This window comes from Protopterus annectens, chromosome 9.part0 (assembly GCF_019279795.1).
Source record: "Protopterus annectens isolate FY-2018-M chromosome 9.part0, PAN1.0, whole genome shotgun sequence".
Lineage (NCBI taxonomy): Eukaryota > Metazoa > Chordata > Ceratodontiformes > Protopteridae > Protopterus > Protopterus annectens.
This window is the reverse complement of record NC_056743.1, coordinates 1,518,510,685-1,518,530,362: the sequence shown is the minus strand read 5'-3', so window position 1 is coordinate 1,518,530,362 and position 19,678 is coordinate 1,518,510,685. Positions and strand designations below refer to the sequence as shown.

The following is a 19,678-nucleotide window of genomic DNA, read 5'->3' as shown; positions in this document are numbered from 1 at the left end:
ATAATATTGCCCTCATTTCTCAGATATTGATGTGCCCTTTCCTGTGCAGCAGTGGCCACACTCCCTGCACTTTCAGGTGCCCCAGAGTTGCTCCCCATCCCAAGTCTGAGGCATCTATGTACATGATCTGTTTGGGTTGAGATGGCTGGAGGGAAAGACCCGGGTTGAGGTTCACCTGATTCAACTACCAATGAATTTCCTGTTTGAGGAAAGGCAGGAGTGGTACCCTGTAATCAAAGGGGTGGGAGTTCTGCATCCAAACTGACCTGAGGTATCATTGCATTTTCTCATGTGGAGTCTTGCTAAAGGTAACATGGGGATAATGGATGCCATGTAGCCCAGGACCAGGAGGTACTGCCTTGTGGTCAATTCAGTGGTCTGAAGGACCAGAAGTAGGTGTTGTGGCAACCTTTCCACCTTTTGGGGCGAAAGGTAGGCTTTCATGATGTCTGTACATATCCTGCACACCAAGACGACTATATCTTGTGTAGGCTCCAGTTGGGATTTTGGGAACTTGATCTGAAATCCCAGGGACTGTAGGAGAGTAATGGCAACCTTTAAATGTTGCAGAAGGCCCAGTCTGCCTGTATGAGCAGATCATCCAGTTAAGGCAATATCTGGATTCCTTTTGTCCTGCAGAAGGCAATAACTGGAGTCAGACATTTGGTGAAGACTCTGATGCAGTGGAAAGCCCAAAGGGCAAGGCAGAGAACTGAAAGTGAGAGGAGCCCACAGAGAACCTCATGTAGATCCTGAAACTGGGCCTTATAGGGATGTGAAGGTAGGCATCCTTGATATCTAAGGTGGCCATGAACCCTTGAGGGAGGAGGAGTGGAAAGATAGTTGGTAAGGTAAGCATCCTGAAGATTAATACCTGAAGTAAGAGGTTGAGTTGTGAGAGGTCCAGAACTGGCCTCCAGGGACAGTCTTTTCTTTGAGCCAGGAAAATTCTGGAGTAGAAGCCTCTTCCTTTTGCAGACAGTAGAACTGTTTGAGTGGTGCCTTGAGCCGAAAGGTTGTCTAGCACTGGCTGTAATAGAAGGAGCTGTTCTTTTGGGGGCTGTGGCATACCCTTTCTCTTTGGAGTTATGAGCCAGGTCATAAAGTACACGTCTTCTATTAGAAAAAGGACCCATTTGTCTGAAGTAATAAGTCTCCACACTTGGAGACAGTGAGAGAGACATAATGAGTGCGAGATAGAGGGAGAAGGTGAGGGCTCTAAGGGTGGCAGGTAGTCCCATACTACCTGCCCTGTCTTGAAAGGGCGGCCTCTGACTGGTAGATGGGGTGGCTCTGGTAGTAGTGGGTTGCTTCCTAGAGGTTTTCCTAGACCTTGTGGAGGAAGCAGGCCATGAGTTTTTTCTGATAAATTGAGTTTTGGCTGGATAACTCCTCTGAAATTTTGGAATAGGGGAAACCAGTAGGTGTTTTAAATCTTGCATCTCTTTCCCCTTTTGTTGTAAAGACTTGAATAAGTCTGCCACTTTTGCTCCAAATAGGTCTGTATTGTCCAGAGGAGCATCTACTAGCATAGCTCTAAAAATCATCTGGTAAGGGTTTGAGGAGTAGCCAGGAATACGTTCTTAAGGCAGATGCTGATGTTGCTGACCTGGCTGAGACCTCAGCAACATCATAACTGCACTTGATAGAGTGCCTGGTAACCTGAGAAGTAAGGGCAATTAAGGAACACAGTGGATCTTTGGCTGCAAAATCGGGAGTCAGACAATTCCTTGGAGATTTTCTCCAAAAGGGATAAGACATATTTAGCCTGTGTGCTTGATAATTAGCTGCTCTGAAAGCTGGAGTAGCATCTGAAAGCTGGAGTAGCAGAAGTATATATTTTGTTACCCAAGCATTCCATAGTTTTGCTGTCCTTGTCAGCAGGGAGGAAGGTGGTGGAAGGCAATAGTTTAGAAGCCTTGTCAGCTGAAATGGAAATTGTGGCAGACTCTGCAGCAGGACACTTTTTCAGTCTCAGGGACTTTTATAAAACCTATCAGGTCTGCATGGGGCAGGGGTCTGAGAGTCCAGGTTCAAGGATGCTGCAGAGAAGGCATCCAGAAGAGCAGGTAGAATGGGAGGAAACCAGAAGGAGTTGGGGAATCCATCTGAATGAGGTCATAATACCTTTTTTGTACCTCTGTCATTTCTGATGCTTCCCACTTAAAATGTTCCTTCATTTCAGCAACAGTTTCCCCAAAGGTTAGATCCTCTGCTGAGGAGTCAGGATCAACAGATTCGTCCTCTGAGGAGACATATCCCAAGGGAGAGGGCATCTGGGAGGTATGTGAAAGGGATTCTTTAGAAGAATCAGAGTACTCCTCTTCCCTCTGTGAGAGATCGGATGTCTGAGGCCTGGGGCTCAGTATTGGAGGAGGGATTGTGGATGCCCCAGGAGTGATAGGCCATAAGGCATTAAACAGGCTTTGACTGAAAGCCTGCCAGTCCAGAGTACTTTCAGAAGCAGGAGACACATGCTTTCTTTTTTCCCTTCTTTTTTGAGAGATGGCCTAACGGGAATCTGAATGGAGGAAGGCCTAGTGTCGGACCACTGCAAGGTAATGGAGGGGTCTGACAGTCCTACCAAAACCACAGGCCCCTCCCAGCATCAGAAACCAATGTCAGAAAAGCCTCCATGGACATGCCCTCTGTGCGGGATTGTGCTGCTTCCCTATAGGTACCAGCTGTATCTGAAGCAGCGGAACCTGAACCTTCAACCACGCTGACATCGACCACAGGCTGAGAGTCGGACAGAGGAGGTGCAGCAGCAATCATAGGTATGATGGTCTTGGTCTTCTTTTTAGGCATTTCAGTAGGGAAGTCGGCAGAACCCTCCATACAAAACGCCAACTATTTCAGATGTTGGTTTTCTAAACACAAGTTGAGTGCGTGGGGACGGAGGGTTTTGGGCACAAACGCCTGGCAGATGGTGCAGACCTTGTAGTTGTGGAACCTACCTAAACAAAACAAGCACTGATCGTGGGCATCCTTATGAGGTATTTGATGGATGCACTTGCACTTGCCTTTTCTGGATGATATGAACAAGCATTAGAAACAATAATGACTGAAAAGGTTCCCCAACAGGGCACTTATCTGATTTCTCTAGAATCTGATGACTGGGAAGGCAAGAACACTTGACGTTTGACTGGCGGCTGAGATGTTCTGAGGGCTGGTGTGTGCAAATGTCACTTTTATGAACCAAGTTCTGCTAGCCACATCAAACGTCCCAAGCACCATACAGTGACTGAAATCTTTTGTATACTGGCCAGACATTCGGATAACAGAAGGAGAAAACCCATATGTACTGAATACTGCAACATATGATGCGACTAGAAGGACATCAAGATATGACGTGGTTACAGCTACCAAGAAACTTTTGCTAGAGTTAATACCCATACTTGTTGTATTCAACTGGACACAGGGACTCATTTTAAAAGACAGGTTGTACAACAAGTACTTAAAGCAAACATGTAATATTTTTGGCTGCATAGGCCCCACGCTGCATGAACTGTTAAAAAAAAATGAATCAGACTTTAAAAACTAAACTTGCCAAATTATTGCCACGAGTATTTTTAATGCATGTAGTGCAGTTATTAGTACAAGAATATATTCCCCCACATGAAACAGCCATGAGAAGACCTATGAAAATGCCAACACCACCTAACCCAATAAAGTTGGAGTTACAAAATACTGATGAATATGTTTCTCTTTACTGAAGGTCCCTTTTCTCTGTTTGGCAGCACATAAACCCCAGAGTTACAGAAGCTCAACAAGTAGCCCAGTCCAACCTCCTTATGATGTTTCACCGGAGGACCTGGTAATCATCTGAACATTTTCAAGAACACATTCCCTTCAACTAAGGGTTGCAACGGCTACAGCCATCTGATTTGAAGGATCACCCAGTTGGATTCATGTGTAGCACATCAAGAAAGTGCTCCCTAGTGATGGCTATTGACAAGATGCTAACATCATTCCATACGTTGACATTGCATCTCATATCGGAATAAAAACAGGAAAACCAACATATCCAGAAGTGAGACCTAATGAATGAACAACAAAATACTGGTCAGGAATAAGGCTTAAATGATTCTTCAGCAATTTTACCAGAGGTGAGGATTAATGATCCAGCAATTTAATCTACTATGGAGAATGAGTGGAAATCAGCCCAAGATCTGGGCAATGATTCAAGTGACCAAGCATCGCTTATGGAACAGCAACCAGTTCAGAATTCAGGATGGAGTCTGTTAGGGAAGGAACCGATGTTATATGTCCTAGAAAAAGAAAGTTTACAATCCTTGCTAGCAAATTCTGAAGAACCATCTCTAGCCAGGTCTTCTAAACATTCGTATGGACTTATTATTGGGATTGCTATTTTCATGTTCATCATTTTATTGCATTTTCTTCTTTCACCAACTGCCATCAGAAAATGCTACTTTGAATCAATAAGCCAGATTACAGTCAAAATGTCAGCCATACACAACGTGGTGCTGCAGAACAGAATGACACTCAATTTCATCCTTGAGTGAAGAGTGGTACATGTGCACTCATCAAAATGGAGTACTCGTTTATTTCTGATGACGAAAATATCATTCACAGTCACCTAGAAATTATACAAAGTTGCAGAGCTGTCTCATGGAAAAGAGGATGACAGCTCTCAATGGTCATGGTTAACTAGCTCGTCTTCTGAGTGGGGAGGAAGTATTTCATGTTGATTGCAATAATCTCTATTATTTTAGGCATCACTTTAGTCATGTGCAAAGCGTTAATCATAAAGCTTCTTGAATTTAGAAAAAGTATCAAATTACAAAATGTACCCATTAAAAATGAAAGCAAAAACATTGCCACTGATTACAAGTGAAGAAAACCATAATCGTCAATAGGATAGTGAAGAAAGTGCATGAAGAAAGTTTGGACAGATAAATAACGTCTGGTACAGGGGTTGAAATTAAAAAAAAAAAATCTGAATTGCCTTTTAGTTCATCTAAGCATAGGAATGTGTTTACTGCTCAGAAAACTATTTTTGCTAAGGGTCTGTGTAAGCACGGTGTATATCAGACACAGAAAAACATGTGAATAATGTCTGCATGTGAAAAAGTGTCTACCCATTTGATTTGAAAAGCTGCTGTTTTTGTCCAGTCATTATGAAATGTGTGTGTGTATATACAGATATATATATATATATATATATATATATATATAAAACACTTGAATGATGCTTCACAGTATCAGATGGAATTGTGAAGGGAGATCTGACAGCCAGGGCCTAGGCTAAGTTTACTTTTCTTTTAACTGTCAACTTGGGTACTGCCAGTATAGAAGTTCTACTATGGAATATCAGAATTTCTACTTAATAAAGAAAGGCACAGAAAAGGGGTCTGCAAATTTTTAGCAAGCAAGACAATACAAAGATGTTTAGTTTTAATTAGTCAGTGACTATAGATTATATAATAGATACAAAATATTCTGCCTAAAACCATTTATAACATAAAAAAATGAAGTGTTCAAGAATTGCTTAGTCTCCCATATATGTGTATTCTTCATAATAAGAGATTATTTTACTCTGATAAACTGTGTTGCATGAAGTTATGTTTTCAAGCTAGGAGGTCATGGAATTTGTTAACACTGTGCATTGTTTGTTTGTTTGCGTCTTTCGGCTTTTGCCGGTTAGGGGTCGCCACAGCGGAACTCCCGTCTGCTAATGATTGGTAGTTGAGTTTTTACGTGCCGAGTTACCAGCCCAGACGCACAACCTTCAACAAAGGTACGCCCATTCACGCATGTCTCCACCCAGAAGATGCTCTAGCTGAGAATCGAACCGGACAGCGTCTTACTGTGAGGCGACAATGCTACCGCAGCACCACCACCGCGGGTTGTTAACACTGTGCATTAATGTGCACATTTTGTAATTTGGCAATTTTTCTAGATTTATGAAGCTTTACGATTAACATTTTACACACGACTAAAATGATAGTCATCTTTACGACTCTGCTAGATAACGTGTTTGGTAATGGGTGCGTACATTCCAAACTTACATGCTGAGTGAAGCTTGACCATTTACTGGGTGCGGAGTATGGCAAAAACTACACTGAATATTGCTACTGACAATGTCACATAGCCTCTGTCTAAAGAAATTGACCTATGGGAGCAAACAGAATAAAAGATGTGACAGAAGGGTTCTTAAGGGAAAGCGAAGTTGAGCAAATCCAGGTCACATGTGAAGAAAACATCTTCCTTCCTTGAATATTCAAATCAGTGAAGCTTGGGGGTGGTTGATCCGACAACGTGAACTGCCAAATTTGAGATCCTGTTCTCTCCAGAAGACTCACTATGTTCTATATCAAAAAATTTAGAAGAGGGACCACAACAATCCACAGAATCAGACACATCCTTTCTTTTTAGGGAATTTATCCTTAGACTTAACCAAAGATATTTAAATGGAAGACACCTGACCATGGGAGGAGAAAGGCTTTGAGGCACCATCTTCCACTTCCACTTTAATATTAACCTGCTTCTTTGATAAATGACGTTTGTCCAATTTTTTGAAAATTGTCACAGTCAACCTGAAGGTGAGTAGCACCACAACAGGTTACACATTTATATGCCTATCTTGCTGTGGAATTTTGTGGCCACAAGTTTCACGTTTTTCAAAACTGATAGTGTTCTCCGTATTACGACAAGCAATCACTTAATGGAAACAGCAAAACCCGTAAGAAGTAATAAGAAGTTATGTCTTACCATAACGTTCCATGTTAGTTGTCTCCTTCTCGCCTTCTTTCTTGCTGGATGGGTTCGGAGCCGATCCTCGGCTCCGACTCGGCCTATACTATAGCTCGAGAGCTATTTTTACCGGCTCGAGGCAGCCCTATATCCCACAATACCATGCGCTAACTCCCCAGGTCTCGTTTGGAAGCTAAGACATAGTATAAAAAGTAATATTATAATAATAATATTATAATCCTCTTTTATGAGTACAGATTACCTGATAGTAACACTAAGGATACAAGGAAAGACGCAACATATTGTATCTCCAGAAATGGAAGGACTCAGAACCTCAAGTCTATCCAGGCTAGGGGGCAGGAGGGAGGGACGCAAGAAAGAAGGCGAGAAGAAGACAACTAACATGGAACGTTATGGTAAGACATAACTTCTTAATGTTAAGTTGTCATTCTCGCCTTCATTCTTGCTGGATGGGACAGCGTCCCTAGCATCTTAGTCCTGGGTGGCTCAATGGAACAGACTCCTGAGTACAGTGGAACCAAAATCAGCTCTATTTCTGGAGGCTAAATCAAGCTTGTAATGGGCAATAAAGGTATGTTTGGACGCCCATGTAGCTGCTGCACAAATGGCATCTAGTGGTAACCTTGCTTGAAATGCCGTTGAAGTTGATAGTGCCCTGGTTGAATGAGCTTTAGGCCTAGAGGGTAGTTGCCTGTGTCTCAACTCACAGACCAAGGTAATAATAGATGTCAGCCATCTGGAAAGAGTAATTTTCGATACCGGAAGCCCTTTCTTGCCTGCAGCATAAGAGAGGAAGAGCTGGTCTGACTTTCTGAATTGTTTTGTCCTGTCTAGGTAATACCGTAATTGGCAATGAACATCTAATGAATGTAATTTTTGTTCAGCCCTGTTGGTATAGTCTGGAAAAAAGACGGGCAAATCAATGGAGTGGTTTAGATTTGCTTCCGATAACACTTTTGGTAGGAAGGAAGGGTTTGTTCTGAGAGTTACCCTATCTTTATGAAAAAACAAATAGGGAGGACAGACAGACAAGGCTTGAAGTTCCGATACCCTTCTGGCAGATGTTATAGCTACTAAAAACAGCGTTTTCCAAGAAAGAAGTTTGAGGGAGCAAGAAGTTGCCATTTCAAAAGGGGGTAGAATTAGTGAGGTTAGAACTAAATTCAAATCCCATTGAGGGGGTGGATCTTTGACTGGAGGTCTGAGCAACAAGATACCCTTGAGAAAGGCTTTACAGAGTTTGTGGGACATAATATTTGCTTCTGAGAGTCCAACATGAAAATTAGCAATGGCCGCTAATTGTACCCTGATAGTGGCCGATGATGACCCCAAATGAAAAAGCTCCGCCAGAAAGTCTAGAACCTCATGAATGAATGCATGGAAAGGATCTAAGGATCTAGTTTGTGCCCAGTGTGAAAAATGCTTCCATTTACTCGCATAAGTCTTCCTAGTATTGGACTTATGGGAAGCCAGAATGATATCACGAACAGGAGGAGAAATAAGGGGAAGCCTGGCTATGGCTGGAAGTGGAGCAACCAAGCTGTGAGGTTGATGGAATGAAGAGACTGATGCAGCTTGCCCGTGAGGTGGGTCAACAGATCCGGAAGGGGTTCCAGATGCCAAGGCTGTTCCAGTAGGTATTTGTGCAGGAACGGGAACCAAACTTGTCGAGGCCAAAACGGGGCAATGAGGATCATTTTGGATCTCAATGCGGTTGCTTTCTGAATTAGTTGAGGGATCAATGGAAAGGGAGGAAAGACATAAAGAAGACCCCGGGGCCAAACGTGAACAAGAGCGTCTCTGAGGGGCTGGCCTGGTAGAGGAAAAAGTGTGAAGAAGTCGAGGCACTTGCTGTTTTGTGGAGTTGCGAAAAGGTTGCAGCAAGGCTGGCCCCACTTCCGAAAAATTCCGTCTACTACCGCTTGATTTAGAGACCACTCGTGAGGCATGAGGATAGTTCTGCTCAATCTGTCTGCTATGACGTTGGATTTCCCGGGGATGTGCGTTGCTATCAGAAACCGTTGAGATTAAATCCCCCATTGCCAAAGTCTGAGTGCTTCTCGACAAAGGGGGTAGGACCTTGTTCCGCCCTGCTTGTTTATGTACCACACCACAGACATATTGTCCGTTTGAATTGCTATAGTCCCCGTGGGAAGAGAGCTCTGAAGGGCCTGCAAAGTCAAAAGCACCGCCCTCATCTCCAGGACATTTATGTGCAGGTGGCATTCTGACTGTTGCCAAGTGCCCTGGACCGTCCTGCCCTGATAATGGCCCCCCCACCCGATCAGGGAGGCACCCGTTGCGACAGTGGCAACTGGAGGGGGGAGAACAAAGGGTCTGCCCTGAACAAGCTGAGGGGAAACCATCCACCAGGAGAGATGCTTCTTGCAAGATGGTGTTATCAAAATGTTGTGGGTCATTGGCAGCTGTTGAAAGGACCACTGAGAAAACAGCATCCACTGAAGGAGTCTCGTGTGGAAGCGGGCTAATGGAAGTAAAAGAATCGCCGCCGCCATGAGGCCCAACACTTTCAATATTAGCTTGACTTGGACTCTGCTGGGCTGAAACAGAAGCTGAACATTCCGCCTTATGTCTGTCACTCTCTGAGGTGGTAATGTTGCAGACATTTCTGTGGTGTTTAATACGGCGCCTATAAAGTTTATACATTGACAAGGAGGACTTTGCAAAATTTATAGAAATACCCAGGCTGTTGCAAAGTTGGATAGTGCAATCCCTGGCCATTATGAGATCCTATTTGGTGGTAGCGGAAATGAGCCAGTCGTCTAAGTATGGAAACACCTGGAATCCTTTCTGTCTCAGGTGAGCCGTGACCACTGCCAAACATTTGGTGAACACCCGGCGGGCTGTGGTGAGACCAAAGGGCAGGGCCCTGAATTGAAAAAGACTGACTCCCAGCTGGAAGCGGAGAAACCTCTTGGAGCGCCTGTGTATTTTTATGTGGTAGTACGCGTCCTGGAGGTCTAACGAGCACATCCAGTTGTCTCTGCCCAAAAAGGGTAGAATGGACTGCAGTGTTACCATCCGAAATTTTGTCTTTAGTACAGAGTTGTTTAACCTGCTGAGGTCCAAAATGGGTCTCCAATCTCCTGTCTTTTTTAGTACCAAAAAGAATCTGGAGTAGATTCCGGATCCTAGCTGATCTGCTGGGACTGCCTGGATGACTCTCTTGTTTAACAGCTTTTTTATTTCTAGCTGAGCCTGACCCCTTTGTGCGGGTGGTACGTCTGGTAGGGGTTTTGGCGGATGTACCGGAGGGAAAGTGAAAGGGATTTTGTAACCCAAGGATATGATCTTCTGTACCCATGTGTCTTGGGAGATGGATTGCCAGGCTTCCGGGTACAGAGATAATCTTCCCCCGACTGCCTCCGAAGGCGGACAGTCGGGCAGCTTCTCAGGGATGCTGAAAGGGTTGGTCAGGGAAAGATTCCCTGGAACCCTGGTTCTGTGGACCCCCTCTGCCCCTGGGGCGTCTGTTATTATTCCCCTCTGCCTCTAGGGGAAATTCACCACGTGCGGCAGGCGCGACTCCCTGTGGTTTGCGGAACCACATCTTTCCACCCCTCTGTCCCTTAGGATAAGGTCTAGAAGGCGTGGAAAAACGGACTCCCATGGCAGAGAGAGTCTTACCATCTTGCTCGCATCTGGTGAGGGTATTCTTCACCTGAGGCCCGAACAATTCCGAACCGTCAAAGGGGGTGTTGGTGAAGGACACCTTGAAGGGGTCGGCAAAGTTACAGAGTCGCATCCAAGCGTGACGTCTCAATGCAAAGCCTGTGCCAGCGGCCCTACTCGCTCCATTGGCTGCATAAGAGATTAGCCGCATGGAGGAGTTAACAATGGAGTTCAGGGTAGCCAGCTGAGAGTTTATTTTGTCCTTAAACCCCGGGAGCAGAAGGATCCTGTACCGTTTCACTCAGCTCTGTGAGCAAGTCTCTCTGAAGGCAGGTGAAATGACAAATAGTTCAGCGATCACATAGAAAATGTCGCTGAAGCAAAGGTCCGCTTGCCGTACCTGTCCATGGTCCTGGACTCTTTGTTAGGAGGATGAACAGGTACAGAAGGATCAGCTAATTCCTTTAGTGGCTGCTGCTACCACCATTGCATCAACTGAAACACCTTTGGTGAGGAAGTATTTGTCATCTGGTGCAGAAATAAATTTAGAAGGCCTCCTAGGGGTAGGTTCCATTGAATAAGGAGCTGCCCACACCTTTCTAGCCACTACCTCCATTAGTGGGTCGAAAGGGGGAGACACCCAGGAGGCGGAAGGGCGAGATCCAAAGGAGTCAAGGTAAACCGACTCATCCCCGAAGGTTTGAGAGTGGACCAATTTCCCCTCTGTCTTAGGATCTCCAGGATGTCTGAAAAGGAGACATCCTCAGAGGGGGATCTGGGGGAACCCTCCGACTCAACCAAGTCGGTGTCCGACGTGACAGACTCGGGGGAGTCTATGAGCTTCCTCTTGCATTTTCTTTTCCTAGGGGGTTCCCCTGAAACTTCAGGGGAACCCTCGGAAGAGGAGGAGACACCCAAAGTGGGTCCCTTATGCCTTGGATCTCTGCTGTCGGGTATAGGAGGGTGGCCAGAGACCGTAACAGGCACTACAGAGGGAGGAGCCGCAGAACTTAACCTTGGAGTGGACACTGGGTCCAGCACACTCCTCATCACCTCGAAGGCTCCCCTGTCAGACACCAAAGGTAGCTCCGGCTCCGAAGAGGCTGGAACCGCCCCCGGAACCAACAGAGAAGGCTCCAAGAATGATGTCGGGGCCAAACTAACCAGAGCCGAAGCTCAGAGAGGGAGAGCGGGGACAGACAAGGGTCCGATGCCACTCGCCCCCTCGGAGCCGACAATGGAGTCCCGGCGCCCGGACCTCTCCATGGATGGAACCAATAAAGAGGTCGGAGCCGACGACACCAGAGCCAAAGGAGGGGGTATCGGCTCCGACGTGGGCAAGGTCATGGTTCCGACGAACTCCGGCTCCGAACTCGAGAGATGAGTCAGAGGAGGAATGGATAACTGTATCAAAGGAGCCACAGTCTGGTGAGATGGGCTCTGAAGCATTTGGGCCAGTGCCTGAGATTTTATGAGTCTACTGACCACCCACTCGATGTCGTGGTCGGAGAGCCTGGAAGACCTCGATGAATGAGTCCTACGACTCCGCTCCGATAGGAGGGGGGACCTCGGAGCCGATCTGACGGACTCTAAAGAAGGGGACCTAGAGTGCTTGCGCACTGGGGTCCGCTCCGATGATGGTTTCGAAGCGGAACCCACTTTGCTTGCCTCGGAGCCAGCCGGAACCGAGGTCGGAGCCGTCTCGACAACACCAGCCCTCGGCTCAGAAGCTGGAGCAGAGGGTTTGGCGGTTTTTGATGACTTCCCCGAGCCAGACTTGGACGGGAAGTCATCAGGCTTTAACAAGCCCCTTAGAATGAGCTTGTTACGCCTTTCCTGCAGGACTCTTGAACTAAATCCGTGACAAATGGAACAAGAGTCCTGCAGGTGTAAAGGCCCCAAGCAATAGACACAAGAAGTGTGACCGTCTGTCAGAGACATTTTCTGACAGCACGAGTCACACTTCTTGAATCCAGAGACTTTAACGTCTTTGGACATTGCCCTAAAGACAGTCACTCAATCAGCACACACACTCACTCACTTACACACAAGGGGGAGATGAGGGGGCTGACTAAAACAGCAACACACACACACAGGGGTGAGTAAACAGAAAAACTAAAGCCTGTAGACCTGATTATAAAAGTTAACTATAGGGATGGGTAGGGCTTACGAAACAAACACTATTAAGTATAATATCGATAGGGAACAAAAGTAAGGAAAATAACCTAATAAACTACCTCAAAAAATAGAAACTTTGTTGAAAATTTCTTTACTGACCTGAGCCAGTAAAAAAGGCAACCTCGCAGCGAAGCGGCAAACGAGATCTGGGGAGTTAGCGCATGGTATTGTGGGATATAGGGCTGCCTCGAGCCGGTAAAAATAGCTCTCGAGCTATAGTATAGGCCGAGTCGGAGCCGAGGATTGGCTCCGAACCCATCCAGCAAGAATGAAGGCGAGAATGACAACTTAACATTACGTACTAAGCACTCTACCACAACACATGCTCTTGCTGGAAACAGAAGGCGCAGCTGCAGCACATCATAAATAACGAGATTAAGTAAAGTAGTACTGAGCAGCCTGCCACTATAATAACAAAGTCTAACAGCCAGAAAATCTGACAACTATTGTTAAAAGCAATAACTGTATAAGCAGAAAAAAAGACCATTAACACTAAACAGTCAAAACACAATTACCACCAGTAAAAAGTACTGAATCACTTAGCACTCTAACACAATCACTACCGGCAGAAAGGAACTGCAGAATGCAGACAGGCTACAGTCTGGTGGAGGTGAACTGCAAAAGCTAACTAACAAGTTGAAAAGTTAGAATTTTCTCATGAAATAAAGACAAAGTCAATCACTGTTTTAACAGTAATCACCATAACTAGCAAAATCTGCACTAATAATCCAAAAATGCAAACTTAGCCTGAGGCCATTTAAGAAAGGAAGAAAATGTGCTAGTGGCAAACAAAATCTAAAATCTAGAGAGTGAAGGCAGAGGGGACAGCACTATGGGTAAAACAGAAAAGCTGAAGTCTGGGAAAGCTTAGATCAGTGTGGAGCAGACTGAGAACTGATACTTCAGTCCTAAGAGTCAGGAACAGAAATCTGACACTGCCTGATTTTGAGGTATCTTTTACAAAAGTTTGAAAGATCTTCGATTCCCCACTTAAAATGTTCCCTTATTAAATTCAGAATTTTCCCAAAAGAAACATCTTTGGGGTGGAGGAGGGACATGACAACAAGGATTCCTCCTCATTTCAATCATACTTCAATAGGTAGTATAACCACATGGAACTAAAGTGAGGTCTTCTTATATGTTCATAGGTAGGTACTAGGCTATTGGCCCTAGGGCCTATACAAGCCTAACCAAATGGCACCCTGGCTTTTTTCACCCAAGAAAATTATTTTCCTGTGCCCCTGTCAAGCAGAGCCACAGAAGTGATCCCCGGGGTGAATTTCCCATCTCCTATCCAATCATCAAGATTTTTCTTGAAGAGTGCTAATGAGGAGCTTTATTTGATATAGATAGGTAGTTTGTTCCAGAGTATGGGAAGTCTCTGGGACAGGAATCTATCCCTCCAGCATGTTCTGTTTATTGTGGTGACAACATTTAGGTCCCTAGAGCGTGTAGCTTGGAGGGATTGGTATTTCTTTACGTGGAGCATGTTCAACAGCTCTGGGCTTGACACAGCTTTGTATGTTAGGCAGAGATCGCCTCTGAGTAGGCGATATGCAAAAGAGTAAAGTTGGGAGTTTTTTCAGATGGTCTGCGTAGGGCATCTGTTTGAGGCCGGTAATCCTCTTTGTGAGGTATTTCTGTGGCCTTTCCAGTTGTTGTAGATGTCTTGTGAGGTACATACCAAAAGGGGCATTGTACTCTATAATGGATCTAATGAGTGATGAGTAGAGGGGAACAATGACCTTTTATGATGAGGTGTGCCATGTAGAAGGATTTCCTTACTACTGTGGCGATGTGATTATCAAAGGAGAGACTACTGTCCACCTGTGCCCCAAGGTCTCATCACACTTTTGGTGTTAAGTAGACTACTGCCTATGTGGTAGTTCATGGGTACAGAGTTTTAACCAAAAGGGATGACAATGCACTTTTTGGCATTGAGCTTGAGGCCATGGCTTTGACACCAGGCATCTGTTTCAGCGAGGCCCTTTTGTAGGATGTTCACATCATTAGGAGTTTTGATTACGGCTCCTAGTTTTGCAGTCATCTGTGAAATTTGTTAGCCAAAGACCTTCTGTGTTAGCCTGTACTTCAGAGAAGTAGATACCAAACAGGAGAGGACCTAGGACTGAACCCTGTGGTACAACACTTGTCTGAAGTTGGATTTAGAGTCTGCTACTTTCACAGTGTGGGTTCTGCCAGTGATCCAGTTGGCAACTCATCTTGTGACATAGGGATTTATACCTAGTTTAGTGAGTTTGTCTGTAACTCCAGAGTGGGGGATGGTGTCAAAAGCCTTGGCAAGATCTAGATAGGCTGTGTACCAGCTTACCCTCATCTATGGCTTTGGTGACCGCTTCAAAGAAGTCTATCAGGTTTAGGAGACATGATCTGCCTTTTACAAACCCAAACTGGGTAGGGTCCAGACTCTGGAAATTACCAATGTCATTGTTAATAAGTACCATGATGATGCGCTCCATAGCCTTGCAGACCAGGCTCATCAGGCTAATGGGGTCCGGGGTCCATGGCAGCTCCCCTTTTGTGGAGTGGGATAACCATTGCTGTGTGCCATTCAGTGGGCACAAAGCCTGAGGCGAGGCTATGACTGAACATGGTACTTAGGCAGGGTGCCAGTTCATTCTGTAGTTCATGTAGAAAGCAGCCTGGGATGTTGTCAGGTCCCATGGAAGCTGTGTCCTTGGCTTTGGAGTGTGTGATTTTTACCTGTGCAGCCGTGATTACAGGTACTTTGCATTCTTCCGGTATAGATATGGGCCCTTTAGGGGATATGAGAGGGGTAAAGTTAGCACTGAACCTATCTGCCAGGATGTTGGCAATATCAGCTGGTTCTGTATATTTACTGCCATTGTGCTGTAACTCAGAGCAGATCTGAGTGTTGCCAATGAGATTCTTGACATAGCTATAGAATACTTTGTGGTTGTCTTTAGAATCAGTGGCGATCTTGTTTTTGTTTTGTAACTAGCTTTGGAGGATTTTATGAGGGATCTCAGCTTCATACTGAGGCTGACCACGGAGTTCCTCCAATCATGGGATTTTACTCTTTTTTTGCAACAGTTTCTTTCTTCTGTTGTAAAGTTTGTTTATAGCAGGGGACCACCAGATTGGCTTCCTTTTTTTGGAGTATAGCATCTTGGTTCTGTTAGGGATTGCACGATCCATGCACTAGTGTAAGTGCTTATAAAGTGCAATTCTATAGGATACAGCAGTCGTCTCTCTATTGTCCGTCAGCATGGGTGTTGAGAAGTTTGCCACTTCTGTCTTAAGAAGCGTGAAGTTGACTTTGGAGAAATATTTTACGGTGGTGTCCCTAATGGGGGGTGGGGGTGGGATGTGGATGTCTAGGGTGATTTGCTTGTGGTCGGATCTGACCAACAAGGAATTGACCTCTGGTGTGGAACACCGGTTGCCCATGTTGGTAATGACCAGGTCTAGGATATTGCTGCCCCTGGTGGGGGTGTGGATAAGTTGATCCAAGGCATTGGAATTTATGAATTTCAGAAAACGTTGAGCACAAGAGTTGGTAAATGAGTAGTTTTCCCAGTTAATGGTGAGGTAGTTGAAATCGCCCATTATTACAGTGTTAGGTTGCACCCTAATATTTTCCAGTGTATCAAGAAATAAGGAGTGGGAATTCTAGGACATGGTGGGGGATCTGTAGCAAGATACAATATGCATTGCGGTCTTGCCCAGAGTTAGCTGAACTTGGATGATCTCAGATGCATTATGCTGAACAACTAGCCTGGAGGTGTGGATATCCTTAATGAATATGGACACACCTCCACCTTTAGTGCTTCGGTCCAGGTTAGGTGGCCGAAAGATGTGGTATGAATTACAGCCTGGTAATGCAGGGGTGCTCTCTGTAGCTTTGAACCAGGTCTCTGTCACTGCAAAGATGTCGATGTTCTCTATTTTAATGAGTGCCTCAAGTGAGTGCATTTTGAGGTTTAGACTTCTAGCATTAAGTAGCATTACCCACAGATTTTGCTTGCTTGTACCTGTTACGGTGGTGAAATTGTCATTTGAATCTTGCCTAAAAAAGGCACTATAGGGGTGGCAAGAGCCTTAGCCAGCATTCAGAATCCCAAGGGCGACAGGTGCAGGCCATCTCTGGCAAAGCATTGTGGTTTGTCGATCATGTCATCCCAGGCAGACCGATACTGGATCCCCTTAGAATGACACCAGAAGCTTAGCCAATTGTAGAAGTCAATTATTTTGTCCTTGTACTGTGCTATCATTCTGGGTGATGGCAGGATGCTACTCAGGGCTAGGGTCATACCTGCCTGGGCTACAATATCAGAGAGCTCCCCATGTCTCTTTTCATGTAGTCCAGGGAGGTACGTCTCAGGTCATTCACACCAACATGGACAATGACAGAGTCATATTTGTACTTGTTGTGGAGGGACCTGAGTGCATGCGTTATGTGGCAGATCCTGGCACCTGACAGGCAGCTGACAGTAATTTTCTCCTTATTTAGCCTGGTGAGTGGAACATCAGTGTGCCTGACTATAGAGTCACCTGTGACTAGAGTGTTGGGTACGTTGTTATGCCTTATGGGCTGTGGTTGAGTGGCACACTGAGTTTGTGGGCTATGTGTCATTTGGGTTGTGTTGGGGGGTGGAGACTGCTTGGGTTGATTTTTTTTGAGAGCCTCCGCTAATGTAGGTGTGTGTTTTGTGTTTCTATGTGTGTGTTTTGGTGGTGTAGGTTTTGAGGGACTATGTGATGAGTGTGGTGTGGTGCAAGTGTTTACCTTCTCCTCTTGACTGTCTAGTCCAGTCTTGGGTGAAGAAAGCTTCGATTCCAGTTCGGTTATTTAAGTGCATCTCTCACAGGTTGTAGTGTTGGGTGGTAGGAGGAGAGGGTTGTCTGTGTACATGAGGCAATTGCTGCATTGCCCCAAGATGATATTCCATGACATTCAAGATGGATGACTGCTATAAGAAAAGTACAGTCGTATACACTTACCATACATGTAGATGTTAGAGTGTATTCACTGTTGCAGTCATCACACTTGGGTTATCTGCCTGCAGGTAGCCCTCAGTCAGCCAGAATACCAGAGTCTTGGGATTTCTGTGTCGGATGCTGTTGCCTCTTCCATGACATCAGGTCGTCAGGGCTATAAAACAGGCAGCCGACGCCATTACATCAGTTTTTCTTGCCCCAAATGTAAGGAGCCCCCCCCCCGACAAATAGGTAGCTAGTATATGGTGTGGAACACCACCAGTAAAAAGTAAATACCACTGCCATTAAAAAAAATGGAGAGAGGATAGGTAGAAAGAATAGAGAAAACCAGGGAGCTGGAGGGAGGGAAACCAGGACTGCAACAGTGAATACACTCGAACAGCTACATTTATGGTAAGTGTACACAACTGTACTATGTTCTTCGTGTTTCACTGTTGCAGTCATTACATTTGGGTCGATTCCCAAAGATGAGGAAGGGTGGAGGCAGTCAAGAAGTGTTAGGGCTGGCTAGCAGGCCTTGTAAGACCGCTATAGCAAATCCAGCTCTGGAGTTAGAAAAAATAGGTAAGTGGTAATGCTTGGTGAAGGTGTGTACAGAACTCCAGTTTGTAGCTTCCAGAATGTCCCTGGTAGGGACTCCCCTGAGAAAAGCAGTAGAGGTGGAAGTAGCCCTAGTGGAATGTGTTCTGATCCCCTGTGGGGTAGGTTTTCCATGGTGCTTACAGCAGAAATGGATGCAGTGTGCTATCCATTTGGAAATGGTTTGCTTTGAAATGGCCTTACCCTCTGCCCCTGTAGCAAAGCTGACTAGCAGCTGGTCAGATTTTCTGAAAGGTTTAGTCCTGTCAAGGTAGAACCTGAGTTGTCTGTGCACGTCCAAGGAGTGCAGGATCCTTTCCCCTTTATTCTGGGGATTAGGGAAGAAGGTTGGCAAATGGATGGATTGGTTTAAAGCCACACTGGACACCACCTTCGGCATAAAGGACGGGTTAGTCCTGAGGGAAACCCTGTCAGCATGGAAAATAGTGAAGGGTTCCCACAACCATTAGTGCCTGTAACTCAGACACTCTTCTTGCTGAAGTTATGGCTAAAAGCAAGGCTGTTTTCCAAGAGAGGAATTTTAACTCTGCTGAAGCAGCAGGTTCAAAAGGGGGAAGCGTGAGCTTTTCCAGTACAAAGGTAAGATCCCAGGCAGGGTGCTCTCCTCAGGGGTCTTAAGTTGTTACCCCTATCAGGAACTGTTTGATGAGGGGGTGAGAAAATAGAGGTGGATCAGTATTATAATGAGCTGAGATGGCAGAGGCATGAATCTTAATGGAGGAGAAGGATACGCATATGTGGAGTAGCTCTGCTAGGTAATCAAGGACTGCTGTGTCCTTTCCTTGAGACTAATTCCAAGAACAATATCTTTTCCACTTTTCAGCATAGGATTTCCTGGTACTAGGCCTTTTGGCCTCAAGAATGACATCCAGCACCTGTTTGCTGAGGGTAGCTGGTGATGTATTCAGGAGATAAGCCAGGCTGCAAGGTTTAGGGTTTGCAACTGTGGATGCAAAACCTGTCCCTCCTGCTGAGACAGCAGGGAAGGTGTCTGATGAAGGTGCCAGGGTGGCACTGTTGTCAGACTGCGTAAGAGAGGTACCAATGCTGGCGTGCCCAGTCTGGGGCAATCAAAATCGCCCTTGGCCTGTCCTGTTTGACCTTGAGCAGTACTTTTGAGAGGAGGGGCAGAGGGGGAAAGACAAATTGAGAGGCTTTCCCATTGGAAGGATAGAGCATCCACCTTCCATGCCCTGCTGTGAGGGCTCCTAGTGCAGAATTTGCTCAACTGGTAGTTCTCGGGGGGAGGCAAAGAGGTCCACCTCCGGTGTCCCCCACCTCTGGATTAGAAGGCTGAAGGTGTTGAGCTCCAATTTCCACTCATGTGGGTCCAGGAGATTTCTCCTTGTCGTCTGCCAGTGAATTTTGTTTGCCTGGCAGGAAATGAGCTTGTAGATGCACTTGGTTGCTCAAGGCTGTGTTCCACAGATCCATGGCTAACCTACAGAGTGGGTAAGAATGGGTTCCCCGCTGCTTGTTTATGTACCACATAACTGTGGTGTTGTCTGTTTTTATCAGCAGCTGTCCTGGAAGGATAGGTATCTGA

General features: G+C 45.6%; 1 protein-coding gene across 2 annotated transcripts in view; it reads right to left on the bottom strand.

Annotated features, from left to right (window-relative positions):
* Positions 1-19,678, bottom strand: part of VARS2 (valyl-tRNA synthetase 2, mitochondrial) — a 1,808,135-nt gene that overhangs the window by 1,179,979 nt on the left and 608,478 nt on the right. The gene's annotated exons all lie outside the window — the stretch shown is intronic.